At 41.0% G+C, this 16,744-nt stretch overlaps 1 pseudogene; it reads right to left on the reverse strand.

The window, feature by feature from the left end:
• Positions 1–14,428: 14,428 nt before the first annotated feature.
• On the reverse strand, positions 14,429–14,544 carry LOC145393142 (5S ribosomal RNA; annotated as a pseudogene).
• Between the last annotated feature and the right edge of the window lie 2,200 nt (positions 14,545–16,744).

Consider the following 16,744-nt stretch of genomic DNA (forward strand, 5'->3'; position numbering starts at 1 on the left):
TTTGTGTGAAGCTGCAGAACGTGGTGAATGTTTTTGGCGTATCTGACAGAGCCAGGATTCCGGGGGCTTGAATGATGAGTGAATGGAAGCGTGGCCCATTGGATTGGTGAAATTTGGGCTGTCTGGACATTGCTGCTCCTCACCCCGGGTGGGAAAGGAGGTCTGGATGATGATGATGTATAATGAATTATACATATATATATTATTACGGAACAGAGAAAGATAATGTACACTTTAAGTGAGAATGCTAAAAATCACTACTGTCCCGTAAAGTTCCAGGTTCAAAACAAAAGAGTTTGGTAAAATTACAAGTTAAAGTTTAATGCACAAACTAACAATAAAACATTCAGGACTCATAAGGATAATGTAATGGCAAATAAACAGGTTAAATATATGGTTAACTGCAATAGCCTCTATTAACACGAAATTAGCAAGAGTAAATTTATCTAAGTCAGCCCTGATAAAATGAGATACCAGACAATACTCAGTGAATGCCAGATAAATTATTACAGATACAAACTATTATCAAAAATGACTGACAAAGAACCCTACATAAATTACAAACTTCACTAGGCCTACGAATTAAACTTATGCTATACAGTACAAGAAAAAATGCAATAACAGTAATACTCAAATTACACACAGCTGCTAGATGGTTGGAGATTTCTTGAGCACTCACAATAATAATATCTGTACAGGGGAGGACAGAGATGTGAACAAAGTGAGGAGCAGATCTAAGTGGCAATGATGCAGAGATTGAGCTCATTATATAGGGGCTAGCAGAGCTTGATACAACTTGTAATAAGGACGCGCAAATGAAGCGATGGGGACAAACGGTCGACAATCTCGCACTGAATAACAGAAAGGACGACTTACTCTACTATAACGGTAGAAGGGGGGGACTGAGGCAGAACACGCTCGTGATCAAACATGCAGCAACTGTGCGTTAAAATTACACAAAGGATGATGAAATCATAGGCTATGTAACACCTCCCCACAAAGAAAAAAGAAATTTACAAAGGAAATTTCTTATTACTCTAAAACAATCTGTATATGGCACTACAGACCATGCAAAAGTCTTTCCTAATAGTACAAAACATGAGATCTCCCTAGCACGTTCAGTCATAGGTACTTGCCAGTATCCCTTTAACAAATCAAACTTACTTATGTACCTAGCCTTTCCGATCTTGTCTATGCAATCCTCCACACGAGGGAGAGGGCAAGTGTCTGTTTTGGTTATCTGATTAAAACGTCTGTAGTCAATGCAAAGCCTCTGTGACCCACCTGGCTTAGGGACTAGAGTGACAGGAGAACTCCACTCGCTCTGACAGGGCTCAATCATCTTGTGGTCCAACAGGTAGCCAAGCTCCTTCTGGATGAGAGGAACTTTCACTGGGTTCACACGGTAAGGAGGCAATTTAATTGGCTTTGCGTCTTCAACATCGACATCATGCATCAACACAGTGGTTCTTCCTGGAGTGGCACGGAACACTTGCGGGTACTCCTGCAGTAATGCCGAAAACTCCTGCCTTTCCTTGGGTGGTAGATGAGAAAGCTTAGTCTGGAGATCATTCATGATATCAGGATTCTTCCCCAAACTATCACTCAGGCTCATACTGCATGGGAGAGCTTCACTTGCAGACTCGGGTGGAACAGCTACAGTGCAGACTGGATTATTTTCGTCCCGCCTGTGATATAACTTTAGCATGTTGATGTGACATAGTTGCTTGCTCTTTCTACGATCTGGTGTGGCGATGACATAGCTGACATCACTGAGTTTCTTCTCCACGAAATAAGGGCCACTAAACTTGGCTTGAAGAGGTTGCCCATGAACTGGTAGCAGAATCAAAACCTGATCTCCTGGCTGAAAGTGGCGTAACCTGGACTTCTTATCATACCAAGTCTTCATCTTCTCCTGAGCAGCTCCTAAATTCTCTCTCGCCACCTGTAAAGCAGTGGACAGCCGTTCTGTGAACTTCATCACATACTCCAGCAGGTTGACGTCATCTTCCTCCGACAGCCAGCATTCCTTGAGTAGCTTAAGGGGTCCTCTTACTTCATGGCCAAACAGTAGTTCAAAAGGTGAGAAGCCCAGTGATTCATTTGGAGATTCTCTTGCAGCAAACACAACGAATGGAAGACCTTTATCCCAGTCTTTCTGATGTTCCAAACAGTATTTCTTGAGCATCGATTTGAGTGTTTGATGATATCTCTCCAACGCTCCTTGGGGCTGGGGATGGTAAGCTGAAGACGTGATCTGGGTGATGCCCAACTCTTTCAGAGACTGCTTGAAAACATTCAACATGAAATTACTTCCCCGGTCTAACTGTACCTCCTTGGGCAGACCAAACTTTGTGAAGAACCCCAGCATTTCCTTAACCACGTTCTTTGCTGAGATGTTTCTAAGTGGAATGGCTTCAGGATAACGAGTAGCCATATCAATCATGGTCAACACATAAGAAAATCCTGAAGAAGTCTTAGGAAGAGGGCCCACAATATCCACCAACACACGGGTGAAAGGCGCCTCAAAAGGAGGAATGGGAACTAGAGGTGCAACCTTTTCGGTCTGATTACACTTCCCCACAACTTGACAGGTGTGACAAGACTTACAATACCAGGAAACATCCCTGAAGATACCTGGCCAGTAGAAGTGTTTCAAAATGCGTGCCACAGTCTTCCTCACTCCAAGGTGTCCTGCCAAACTGGAATCATGAGCCACTCTAATGATATCCTGCCTACAAACACGAGGGATGACAACTTGATGTACAACCTCCCATTCACAGTCGGCTGATGCTGTTGGGGGTCTCCACTTCCTCATAAGTACTCCTGACTTTACATAATAACAAGTAGAAGCACCGGCTGACTCTTCTTCACTGTAAGCAGAGTTAGCTAGACCTTTCAACTCAGGGTCAGCAACCTGCAACTCAACCAACTCTTGACGAGACAAATTATCAACACTACGGGGTACTGCCTCATCTGGTGAGTGGTCCAAATTAGCAAGAAAAGTGTCAGCTAGGATAACATCATCATCATCATTATCCTCTAAATCACCAGTAACTTTAGACTTAGCCCTAGTGACAGCACATGCAGGGAACACATCAGGGACATCACAATCCTGGGACGCAGCCACTGGCTCACTAGACAACTGAGGAGCTGGACACACTTGACTTCCACCAATATCATTTCCAAGTAAGAAAGTTACACCTGACATTGGGAGTGTCTCAACCAACCCAACCATAACGGAACCATTAACAAAACCAGACTCTAAATTCACTCTGCACAGAGGGACAGAGAAGTAATTATTCCCAACACCTTGTAAGATTACAGTTTCATCAGAGGAATTAAAATTAGAGCCTAGAACACTGGTCAGCATAAGGGATTGGCAAGCACCTGTATCACGATATATTTGAACTGATTTCCTGTCATTACTGTCCAGAGGACTGACAAAACCATCAGACAGGAAATTAGCACATGAACTCTTGAGAGTGTCACCCACGTTACTGCTCAAAAAAGGAGTTCCATCATGAGAATTTAAGTTACCCCTCAAAGCAGGTTCAGTTAACTCAGTTAAAGAATTCTGGGAACTCTCAAGAGTGGACACTAGACCAATTGACTGAATATTTAAAGACTCCTTTTTGTTCACATCACGCTGTCTCCTGAAACATCTCTCCGTAGTATGACCAAGCTTACTACAATAAGTACATTTACTTTTCTGAAATCTAGAGGTGAAGCTGGTATTTACTTCCTGAGAAACATCATCCTTATTCTCTTTCCTGTTACCTGTACTCTGAGTAGAGGCAACGTACCTACTCTCAGCTTTCCCTTTTCCTCTAAAATATCTCTTGTGAGTGAGAACATATTCATCAGCTAAAACTGCAGCATCAGACAAATTATCTATTCTTTTCTCATCAAGATATAGGCTTACATCTTTATAAATACACCTTTTGAAATCCTCCAGCAAAATCATCTGCTTAAATTTACCAAAATCAGAATCCACATTCTTAGAATTTAACCACTGCTCTAACAGATCTTCTTTGATTTTTGCATACTCAACATGGGATTGCTTATCTTGCTTGTAAGTTGTCCTAAATTTTACTCTATAGGCTTCAGGAACAAGCTCATAGGCCTTAAGAATCAAGCTCTTAACTACATCATAATTATCAGACTGATCCTGAGGCAAAGATGCATAAGTTACTTGAGCTTTACCGGTGAGAACAGTTTGAAGGAGTACTGTCCAATACTCCTTAGGCCAATTAAAACCTGTAGCTACCCTCTCAAACAACTGAAAATACTTTGTTAAATCAGATTCATTAAAAGGAGGGACAAGTTTAACATTTTTAGCCACATCAAAATCATCAGAGCTAGATGATCCAGTTCCACCTTGTTTCATGCGATACTCATGGTCTGCCTGAATCCTGGCAAGTTCAACTTGTGCCTGAGCCTGTATCTGTGCCTCCTGAATCCGAACCTGAGATTCCGCCTCCTTAGCCTGAGACTCAGCCTCCTTAGCACGTGCTTGAAATTCAGCCTCCTGAATACGAGCCTGAGACTCCGCCTGCTTAGCATTTGCCTGAAATTCAGCTTCTTTAGCACGAGCCTCCTGCAGAGCTAGCTGTAACTTAGCTAATTCAATCTGCGTTTGCTCATTTGGAGGAGTTACATTAAACAAGCTTTATTAATCATGCCAACAATTTGATCCTTAGAATGATGAGAGTGAACTGCAATTCCCAATTGTTGAGCAACAAGCTTAAGTTCATTCTTTGTTCTGTTTTCTATATCACACACTGTTTGCACATTTGACAAAAAATCTTTGGCTTCATCAAGTGTAGTAATAGTAGCCATCATGAATATATCACAGTCACAAAATATCAAACAATATCCTTATGATAATATCCTGAATATCCTGATATGAGGTCGCCAAATTTATGTTACGGAACAGAGAAAGATAATGTACACTTTAAGTGAGAATGCTAAAAATCACTACTGTCCCGTAAAGTTCCAGGTTCAAAACAAAAGAGTTTGGTAAAATTACAAGTTAAAGTTTAATGCACAAACTAACAATAAAACATTCAGGACTCATAAGGATAATGTAATGGCAAATAAACAGGTTAAATATATGGTTAACTGCAATAGCCTCTATTAACACGAAATTAGCAAGAGTAAATTTATCTAAGTCAGCCCTGATAAAATGAGATACCAGACAATACTCAGTGAATGCCAGATAAATTATTACAGATACAAACTATTATCAAAAATGACTGACAAAGAACCCTACATAAATTACAAACTTCACTAGGCCTACGAATTAAACTTATGCTATACAGTACAAGAAAAAATGCAATAACAGTAATACTCAAATTACACACAGCTGCTAGATGGTTGGAGATTTCTTGAGCACTCACAATAATAATATCTGTACAGGGGAGGACAGAGATGTGAACAAAGTGAGGAGCAGATCTAAGTGGCAATGATGCAGAGATTGAGCTCATTATATAGGGGCTAGCAGAGCTTGATACAACTTGTAATAAGGACGCGCAAATGAAGCGATGGGGACAAACGGTCGACAATCCCGCACTGAATAACAGAAAGGACGACTTACTCTACTATAACGGTAGAAGGGGGGGACTGAGGCAGAACACGCTCGTGATCAAACATGCAGCAACTGTGCGTTAAAATTACACAAAGGATGATGAAATCATAGGCTATGTAACAATATATATATATATATATATATATATATATATATATATATATATATATATATAAAGTGCTGCGTTATTTGTTTGCTTGTCCTTCAATCACGCCCAAACCAGGGCCAGAAACCCCCAGACCCATGTATACTCAATCAAGGTGACCCAAAGATGGTTTTAGGGAGTCAAAATTCAGATCTGGGTCATTTGAGATCACAGTAGACAGTTCGCCTTTTTGGCCCGGGCATCGGCGGGTACCCCTGCTAGTGTGTGTGTGTGTATATATATATATATATATATATATATATATATATATATATATATATATATTGTTACACAGCCTGTGATTTCATCATCCTTTGTGTAATTTTAACGCACAGTATGCTGCATGTTTGATCACGAGCGTGTTCTGCCTCAGGCCCCCCTTCTACCGTTATAGGAGAGTAAGTCGTCCATTCTGTTGTTCAGAGCGGGATTGTCAACTCTTTGTCCCCATGGCTTCATTTGCGCGTCCTTCTTACAAGTTGTACCAAGCTCTGCTGGCCCCTATATAATGAGCTGTCTCTGCATCATTGCCACTTAGATCTGCTCCTCATTTTGTTCACATCTCTGTCCTCCCCTGTACAGTTATTGTTGTGAGTGCTCCGGAAGTCTCCAACCATCTAGCAGCTGTGTAATTTGAGTATAACTGTTGTTGCATTTTTTCTTGTACTGTGTAGCATAAGGTTAATTTTTAGGCCTAGTAAGGTTTTTGTGATTTATGTAAAGACTCTTACTGTCAGCAATTATTAATAATAGTTTGTATCTGTAATAATTTATCTTGCATTAACTGAGCATTACCCAGTGTATTTTCATTTTATCAGGGCTGACTTAGGTAAATTTACTCTTGCTAATTTCATGTTAGTAGAGGCTCTTGCAGTTAACCATATATTTAACCTGTTTTTTGCCATTACATTATCCTTATGAGTCCTGAATGTTTTGTTGTTAGTTTGAGCATTAAACTTTAACTTGTAATTTTACCTAACTCTTTTGTTTTGAACCTGGAACTTTACGGGACAGTAGTGATTTTTAGTATTCTCACTTTAAAGTGTACATTATCTTTCTCTGTTCCGTAACATAAATTTGGCGACCTCATATCAGGATATTCAGGATATTATCTTAAAGATATTGCTTGATATTTTGTGACTGTTACTTATTCATGATGTCTACTATTACAACGCTTGATGAAGCCAAGGATTTTTTGTCAAATGTGCAAACAGTGTTGGATGTAGAAAACAGAACAAAGAATGAACTTGTTGCTCAACAATTGGGAATTGCTGTTCGCTCTCATCATTCTAAAGATCAAATTGTTGACATGATTAATGAAAGCTTGTTTAATGTAACTCCTCCAAATGAGCGAACGCAGATTGAATTAGCTAAGTTACAGCTAGCCCTGCAGGAGGCTCAGGCTAAGGAGGCGGAGTCTCGTGCTAAGGAGGCTGAATTTCAAGCAAGTGCTAAGGAGGCTGAATTTCAGGCCCGTTCTAAGGAGGCTGAGGCACAAGTTGAAATTGCTAGAATTCAGGCAGACCATGAGTATCGCATGAAACAAGGTGGAACTGGATCATCTAGCTCTGATGATTTTGATGTGGCTAAAAATGTTAAACTTGTCCCTCCTGTTAATGAATCTGATTTAACAAAGTATTTTCAGTTGTTTGAGAGGGTAGCTACAGGTTTTAACTGGCCTAAGGAGTATTGGCCAGTACTCCTTCAAACTGTTCTCACCGGTAAAGCTCAAGTAACTTATGCATCTTTGCCTCAGGATCAATCTGATAATTATGATGTAGTTAAGAGCTTGATTCTTAAGGCCTATGAGCTTGTTCCTGAAGCCTATAGAGTAAAATTTAGGACAACTTACAAGCAAGATAAGCAATCCCATGTTGAGTATGCAAAAATCAAAGAAGATCTGTTAGAGCAGTGGTTAAATTCTAAGAATGTGGATTCTGATTTTGGTAAATTTAAGCAGATGATTTTGCTGGAGGACTTCAAGAGGTGTATTAGTAAAGATGTAAGCCTATATCTTGATGAGAAAAGAATAGATAATTTGTCTGATGCTGCAGTTTTAGCTGATGAATATGTTCTCACTCACAAGAGATATTCTAGAGAAAAAGGGAAAGCTGAGAGTAAGTACGTTGCCTCTACTCAGAGTACAGGTAACAGGAAAGAGAATAAAGATGATGTTTCTCAGGAAGTAAATACCAGCTCCACCTCTAGATTTCAGAAAAGTAAATGTACTTATTGTAGTAAGCTTGGTCATACTACGGAGAAATGTTTCAGGAGACAGCGTGATGTGAACAAAAGGAGTCTTTAAATATTCAGTCAATTGGTCTAGTGTCCACCCTTGAGAGTTCCCATAATTCTTTAACCGAGTTAAATGAACCTGCTTTGAGGGGTAACTAAAATTCTCATGATGGAGCTCCTCTTTTGAGCAGTAACGTGGGTGACACTCTCAAGAGTTCATGTGCTAATTTCCTGTCTGATGGTTTTGTCAGTTCTTTGGACAGTAATGACAGGAAATCAGTTAAAATATATCGTGATACAGGTGCTTGCCAATCCCTTATGCTGACCAGTGTTCTAGGTTCTAATGTTAATTCCTCTGATGAAACTGTAATCTTACAAGGTGTAGGGAATAATTACTTCTCTGTCCCTCTGTGCAGAGTGAATTTAGAGTCTGGTTTTGTTAATGGTTCCGTTATGGTTGGGTTGGTTGAGACACTCCCAATGTCAGGTGTAACTTTCTTACTTGGAAATGATATTGGTGGAAGTCAAGTGTGTCCAGCTCCTCAGTTGCTAGTGAGCCAGTGGCTGCGTCCCAGGATTGTGATGTCCCTGATGTGTTCCCTGCATGTGCTGTCATTAGGGCTAAGTCTAAAGTTACTGGTGATTTAGAGGATAATGATGATGATGATGTTATCCTAGCTGACACTTTTCTTGCTAATTTGGACCACTCACCAGATGAGGCAGTACCCCGTAGTGTTGATAATTTGTCTCGTCAAGAGTTGGTTGAGTTGCAGGTTGCTGACCCTGAGTTGAAAGGTCTAGCTAACTCTGCTTGCAGTGAGGAAGAGTCAGCTGGTGCTTCTACTTGTTATTATATAAAGTCAGGAGTACTTATGAGGAAGTGGAGACCCCCAACAGTATCAGCCGACTGCGAATGGGAGGTTGTACATCAAGTTGTCATCCCTCGTGTTTGTAGGCAGGATATTAGAGTGGCTCATGATTCCAGTTTGGCAGGACACCTTGGAGTGAGGAAGACTGTGGCACGCATTTTGAAACACTTCTACTGGCCAGGTATCTTCAGGGATGTTTCCTGGTATTGTAAGTCTTGTCACACCTGTCAAGTTCTGGGGAAGTGTAATCAGACCGAAAAGGTTGCACTTCTAGTTCCCATTCCTCCTTTTGAGGCGCCATTCACCCGTGTGTTGGTGGATATTGTGGGCCCTCTTCCTAAAACTTCTTCGGGATTTTCTTATGTGTTGACCCTGATTGATATGGCTATTCGTTATCCTGAAGCCATTCCACTTAGAAATATCTCAGCAAAGAACGTGGTTAAGGAAATGCTAGGGTTCTTCACAAAGTTTGGTCTGCCCAAGGAGGTACAGTCAGACCGGGGAAGTAATTTCATGTCAAATGTTTTCAAGCAGTCTCTGAAAGAGTTGGGCATCACCCAGATCATGTCTTCAGCTTACCATCCCCAGACCCAAGGAGCGTTGGAGAGATATCATCAAACACTCAAATCGATGCTCAAGAAATACTGTTTGGAACATCAGAAAGACTGTGATAAAGGTCTTCCATTCGTTGTGTTTGCCGCAAGAGAATCTCCAAATGAATCACTGGGCTTCTCACCTTTTGAACTACTGTTTGGCCATGAAGTAAGAGGACCCCTTAAGTTACTCAAGGAATGCTGGCTGTCGGAGGAAGATGACGTCAACCTGCTGGAGTATGTGATGAAGTTCAAAGAACGGCTGTCCACTGCTTTACAGCTGGCGAGAGAGAATTTAGGAGCTGCTCAGGAGAAGATGAAGACTTGGTATGATAAGAAGTCCAGGTTACGCCACATTCAGCCAGGAGATCAGGTTTTGATTCTGCTACCGGTTCATGGGCAACCTCTTCAAGCCAAGTTTAGTGGTCCTTATTTCGTGGAGAAGAAACTCTGTGATGTCAACTATGTCATCGCCACACCAGATCGTAGAAAGAACAAGCAACTATGTCACATCAACATGCTAAATTTATATCACAGGCGGGACGAAAATAATCCAGCCTGCACTGTAGCTGTTCCACCCGAGTCTACAAGTGAAGCTCTCCCATGCAGTATGAGCCTGAGTGATAGTTTGGGGAAGAATCCTGATATCATGAATGATCTCCAGACTAAGCTTTCTCATCTACCTCCCGAGGAAAGGCAGGAGTTTTCGGCATTACTGCAGGAGTACCTGCAAGTGTTCCGTGCCACTCCAGGAAGAACTACTGTGATGATGCATGATGTCGATGTTGGAGGCGCAAAGCCAATTAAACTGCCTCCTTACCGTGTGAACCCAATGAAAGTTCTTCTCATCCAGAAGGAGCTTGGCTACCTGTTGGACCACAAGATGATTGAGCCCTGTCAGAGCGAGTGGAGTTCTCCTGTCACTCTAGTCCCTAAGCCAGGTGGGTCACAGCAGCTTTGCATTGACTACAGACGTGTTAATCAGATAACCAAAACAGACACTTACCCTCTCCCTCGGGTGGAAGATTGCATAGACAAGATCGGAAAGGCTAGGTACATAAGTAAGTCTGATTTGTTAAAGGGATACTGGCAAGTACCTATGACTGAACATGCTAGGGAGATCTCATGTTTTGTAACACTAGGAAAGAAAATGTTATTGCAGAGTGCTTATCTAGACTTTAGACAGATTGTTTTAGAGTAATAAGAAATTTCCTTTGTAAATTTCTTTTTCTTTGTGGGGAGGTGTTACATAGCCTGTGATTTCATCATCCTTTGTGTAATTTTAATGCACAGTATGCTGCATGTTTGATCACGAGCGTGTTCTGCCTCAGGCCCCCCCTTCTACCGTTATAGTAGAGTAAGTCGTCCATTCTGTTGTTCAGAGCGGGATTGTCAACTCTTTGTCCCCATGGCTTCATTTGCGCGTCCTTCTTACAGGTTGTATCAAGCTCTGCTGGCCCCTATATAATGAGCTCAGTCTCTGCATCATTGCCACTTAGATCTGCTCCTCATTTTGTTCACATCTCTGTCCTCCCCTGTACAGTTATTGTTGTGAGTGCTCCGGAAGTCTCCAACCATCTAGCAGCTGTGTAATTTGAGTATAACTGTTGTTGCATTTTTTCTTGTACTGTGTAGCATAAGGTTAATTTTTAGGCCTAGTAAGGTTTTTGTGATTTATGTAAAGATTCTTATTGTCAGCAATTATTAATAATAGTTTGCATCTGTAATAATTTATCTTGCATTAACTGAGCATTACCCAGTGTATTTTCATTTTATCAGGGCTGACTTAGGTAAATTTACTCTTGCTAATTTCATGTTAATAGAGGCTCTTGCAGTTAACCATATATTTAACCTGTTTTTTGCCATTACATTATCCTTATGAGTCCTGAATGTTTTGTTGTTAGTTTGAGCATTAAACTTTAACTTGTAATTTTACCTAACTCTTTTGTTTTGAACCTGGACCTTTACGGGACAGTAGTGATTTTTAGTATTCTCACTTAAAGTGTACATTATCTTTCTCTGTTCCGTAACAATATCTATATAACAAGAGAGAGAGAGAGAGAGAGAGAGAGAGAGGAAGGGAGGGGGGAAGTGGAGAGGCAGGCAGTGCCCTCCTGCAGTAGGTGTGACTAGGTACGTTTCAGTTGCTTTTTACCTACTTTTCATGATTATTTAAAATTCTGTCTTTGGACAAACGTACGTCCAATACACCCCCTTACATCCAGCCCTTGCCTTTGTCATTATGTTGATGCATTCTTCACACAGACCACAGGTTTGGACGTCCGCCTGTTTCTAGGATATCAGGATAAACACTATTCACCATGAATTAATATGCCATGGGAATCTACGCGTATCCTTGGTTAAAACCCAATATATCAGCAATGCGAAAAATTATATCGAACATCACAAGGAAAACTATTAGCACACCCGTCTTTCCTTCACACGTTTTTTTTTTTCTTTTAATGGTTAAGTGTACTAGTCTAATAGTGAAACAGACTACTACACATTTTTTTTTTCAATTAATAATACTGGGTAACTATGCTCGCCCAATAGTGATCAAACTACAGGCTCCATATCGCACCTCTAGTACCGCCTTCACCCTACAGACGTAGTACACTATGGTGGTCAAAATTTCGCTGACATTTCTTTGCCAGTTGTGTCATTGGAAGGTGTTACATGAACTATTGCTATATGATAGTTACAGAAAGTACGTATAAAGATTATGGAAAGGTACTTTACTACATGAGGCTCAGAAACAGATGAAAAACATGGATGTCAAAACATTATGCTGACAGGGAATTATTGGCGAACTTCTCTTTCTGATAGTACAAGCTATTGTTGTTAAGTAAATGCAGTTTATCTGAACAAGCAGACCCATCAACCGAAGGCAATCAACCGCCCCTACAGGTCCGTCCCGTGTAGTGAACCGGTGTTCCCTTGCAGCACACTGCATCACCAAGGCGCGTGGAAGGGAATGGATGTTGGGTTCCTGGATAGACGCCGCATATGTTTCTCTCCACCCAGTCAACAGGCGCACGATAGTAGGCTTGACATCACACCGTTAGTTGATTATATATATATATATATATATATATATACACACACGTGTCCGACTCTGGGCAAAGCTCAAGGCCTATTTCTTGGAGGCAGTGGCCTATCCCAAGGCCCAGTAGTCCTCCTACACCTCCACATGTCACCACTTTGGCGCTAACACCCACCATCCATACTGAATACATGCAAGGGCTGTCTCATACAGGACTGGTGTACTGGTATTAGCGGGGGTACTTTTACGACATGTCGGCGGGTCATCTGGTAGATCAGGAAAGTCTGCTTTCTGCTTTTATTTTTAGGAAATTCAAATCCTTAAACTGTTCCCTACCCCACCCGGGATTCGATCCTGGGTCCATTAGGACTGCAAGCCGCCTCTCTACCGATTTAGCCACCGCCTCCACCATATGGTTACCACCTAATGTTTTATATGGTTTTCTAGGTTACAGGAAGCCATTAGGCTTGTCAATTGGTGTAGAGCCACTTGAAGTAGAAAGACGAATAATAAAACGTGAAAAAAGGGATGAGAAAAATAGGAAGTGAGTAGTGAATGCTAGACCTGCCAAACTCCTCAACATACTGCCGCCACACGTACAGAGCCGGGGAATGTGTGTGTGTGTGTGTGTGTTTATGTGTGATATTTCACACATACAATACCCACATTTGCACGTTTACTTTGTTTATATAATTGGCTGGCTTTATCTTGCCTAGCTCTGTCTTCAGAACCATTTCATATACACGTGCTTATTAGGAATGCTACTCTTAGTTACAATGGTTTCATCCTATTCAAATATCAGTTACCGCTGATTATGACTCATATGGATAGCCCCCAACCATTTTCCTAGTGTACAGTCGGCTTGCGAAGTATCCAGAAAATTTCGGTCAGCGACAGTGCACATACTCTTCCTTATATATCTACGAGGTGAAACCTAATACGTAAAATTGTTACAAAAAACAATAAATCAATGCCAAAGTACCTGTATATTTCAAAATTGTAGGAAACAGTTCGTTAGTTATGATAATAGGAAATCCTAAACGGAATTAATTGAAATTTCACAAGTATCGCTCAGGGACAGTCAGGAATATTTTGCGGAGTTCAAATGCAGTATGGTAACACGCAATAATTTTTTAGTACCGTAAGGCTGAACAAAAGGGAGCTTCAATAAACAATGAAAATTAGTAATTGTTATTTATAAAATAATTTCCGTTACAATACCAGGGAATAATTTAAAGTCGTCTATTTCCGTTTCCAATGACCCCATGGACAACGACAGAAAGCGGGAAGCAGTGTTGCCACATGTACGATAATTATCGTACCTGTACGATGATATTGCCTCTGATACGATGTACAATTTTCTATTATCGTACTGTTTGTACGATAATTTTGGGTTGAGAGCTAGCATGGCAGTAAATTTTGTGACATTCATACCTAATCGTGCAGTTGTTCCACAATTTGACAGCTGAATAATCTTAGGGGCTAATATAATGGTGATCACTGAAAATACTTCTTTTATGGTCTTGCTGAGTTATCATCTGCAAGAGGAAGCATGTGCACTTTCTAAGAGTTATCTATTAAAGTTCTATGGACCGCATTCTGCTGCTAGTCAGACTGATTTTCTAGACTGGCACAAAGGATATTTCGTGTAACATTATTTTTCTAATGAATGACATGATTATATTATTATAATATTATTATCATGAGATTTTCATGATATATCCCGATTCTGATACAAAGTAAAGTGATAAAATATACATCAGTACCTTAAAAAATTACGGGATTGATGAAGATAATTGTAATGGGTAAGTTTTCAGTAAATACACCAAGGTTTTTTTCATTCATTCATTGCCAGACGCCATGTATCCCAAACGGGGTGGCCAACGGCTTCGAGTTAATTGTTTTACAGGGAGGGGCACTAATCCTCCACCAACCCCACTTGACACGTAGGGATGCCAACAGCATCTGGTGTTCCCAGGCGGTCACCCATCCAAGTACTAACCAGACCCAGCGCTTAACTTCGCTGATCGGACGGGAAGCGGTGTACTCAACGTGGTATGACCGTTAATTTTAAAATGGATCAGATCAGTGAGTGAATGGTTTGGCCATGTGGAGAGGATGGAGAGTGAGAGACTAACGAGGAGAGTGTATGTGAGTGAGATGGAGAAGGGGTAGGGGGAGGGGGAGGCCAAGGATGAGATAGAGGGATGGAGTGGAGAGGTATATGAGAGAGGGGGGTGTAAGCTGGGAGCAGTGCAGTGAAATGGCAGGAGACAGGGCGACATGGAGGTGATTTGTTTGTGGCTACCCCTTACGGGATTAAGGCGTCTGGCAATAGATAGATAGATAGATAGAAAAATGAATTTAATAGTGTACGATCATTATAACGAAAAAACGATAATGTTGAAGAGCCGGTACGATAATTCCCATCTAAAAGTGTGACACACTGGCGGGAAGGCGGCGTAAGAGCCAGTAAGCTATTTTAAATGTTTCGATCAACACGCTCAAAAAGAGATAACATTTACTCAAAGACATGCAGTTATTACACTGCCTTTGGCCAGTTTTCCATTAAGAAAAATCTCTGGATTATTTAATATAAGCCAGAGGGCTGTCTTAAAAAAAAAAAAAAAAAAAAAAAAAAAAAACGATGTTTGCCTAGAGTCGGAGCTCCTTGCAGAATGCTAATTTCCGTCATAGTCAGTCATATCCTCAGTGCATAATCGATTAGCAAGAGTAATAAAATGCAGAGGTTCATAAACAAATCATTGAGTTCAAAACTTCCAAATCAGCATTTTCTGTTCAGCAGGACATTACAGTTTATTTAAAAAGACAGATATTAAGATGAAAAGATGGAGTAAAGAGTGCGTGGTTTTGCATTGCAAGAGTTTATGAACTCATGTTTTGGTCCTGTTTATGCTTAGTGTAAGAGAAAAAGGCAGAATCTGCCATACCTCCTTACAACTAATAATTTTGCATCAATTGGGAATAAAGTTGCTAATTATAATTATTATTGGAGAGAGGAAGACGGAATAAAAGGCAGTATGGTCTTGCTGCTACCGCAGGTAGGGTATCATTACGAAGAATAATTTCATTGTTATGGCATCCTTATTGTTGCTGGATCATCACCATAGCATCTGAAAATAAGGCAGTGTATTGCAGTCGCTAGAATTTTCCTTAACTGATCGTCAAAACTAGAGCATCTGTATTTGAAATCCTGGGAAACAATTAAAGCGGGAACACGGAGTTATAGGCCCACTGCCCACCGCGCGCGGAGTAATACATTTCACATTCATTCAAATTGGGAAAGGTAATTAAGTGTTAATTTCTAATATAACTGCCTCCTGTTATTCATTTTACATCATTCTTAGCGCAATATCATATATAATTTATTTGATATGACCTGATGAAAGCATTGAATGTTTACTTTATTTTCACTGTTTTCATTGAACGCACGGCAGTGCAGTGACCGAATCCGTCTGAAAATCTGTCATCACTTCTTGGGGCGACTGTACAACATCCTGTGGCGGGGGGGACACAATCTGGCCGCACTATGGAGTGGTACTACTACTCTGCGGCCAGGTTGTGTTAGGAAGAATACTGCCACCGTATTCCCTGCGTGTCGTAAAAGGCGACTAAAAGGGGCGGGGTGAGGGGACTAGGGACCCCCTCCTCTGTTTTTTTAATTCCTAAAAAGAGACAGGCCAGAGAAAGGGATGGGGGATGGAGTTATCCCCGTACCCTGAAGATTGAGTCTATGAATGTGCGTGGATGTAGTACGATTGAGGCTAAAAGGGAGGAGATTGGGAGAATGTTTGTGAGAAGAAAGTTGGATGTGTTAGCTTTGAGTGAAACGAAGATGAAAGGGAAGGGTGAGTCAATGTTTGGAAGTGTGACTAGAAGATTGTCTGGTGTTGATAGAGGAAGGGCAAGAGAAGGTGTGGCCTTGTTAGTGAGTCCGGAAGTAAAGCACTGTGTGATTGAATGGAAGGTGTCATCGAGACAGATGTGGGTGAAAACGAAATTTGAACGTGAGTTGTGGGTGTTTGTGAGTGCATATGGGCATGGTAGTGAAAGGGATGAAGAAGAGAGGGAGTCTTTCTGGAATGATGTTGATGAGTGTCTGCAGAGTTTTGGAGCGAATGTGAATGTGGTAATGATGGGAGATCTGAATACTAGAGTGGGAAATGTAGCAGTTGAAGTTGGTATGCATGGTGTGCCTGGAAGAAATGATAATGGGGAACGAATGATAGGGATGTTTGTTGAGCGAGA

This window comes from Coenobita brevimanus, chromosome 23, assembly GCF_032717465.1.
Source record: "Coenobita brevimanus isolate Jiangsu-jjx chromosome 23, ASM3271746v2, whole genome shotgun sequence".
Lineage (NCBI taxonomy): Eukaryota > Metazoa > Arthropoda > Malacostraca > Decapoda > Coenobitidae > Coenobita > Coenobita brevimanus.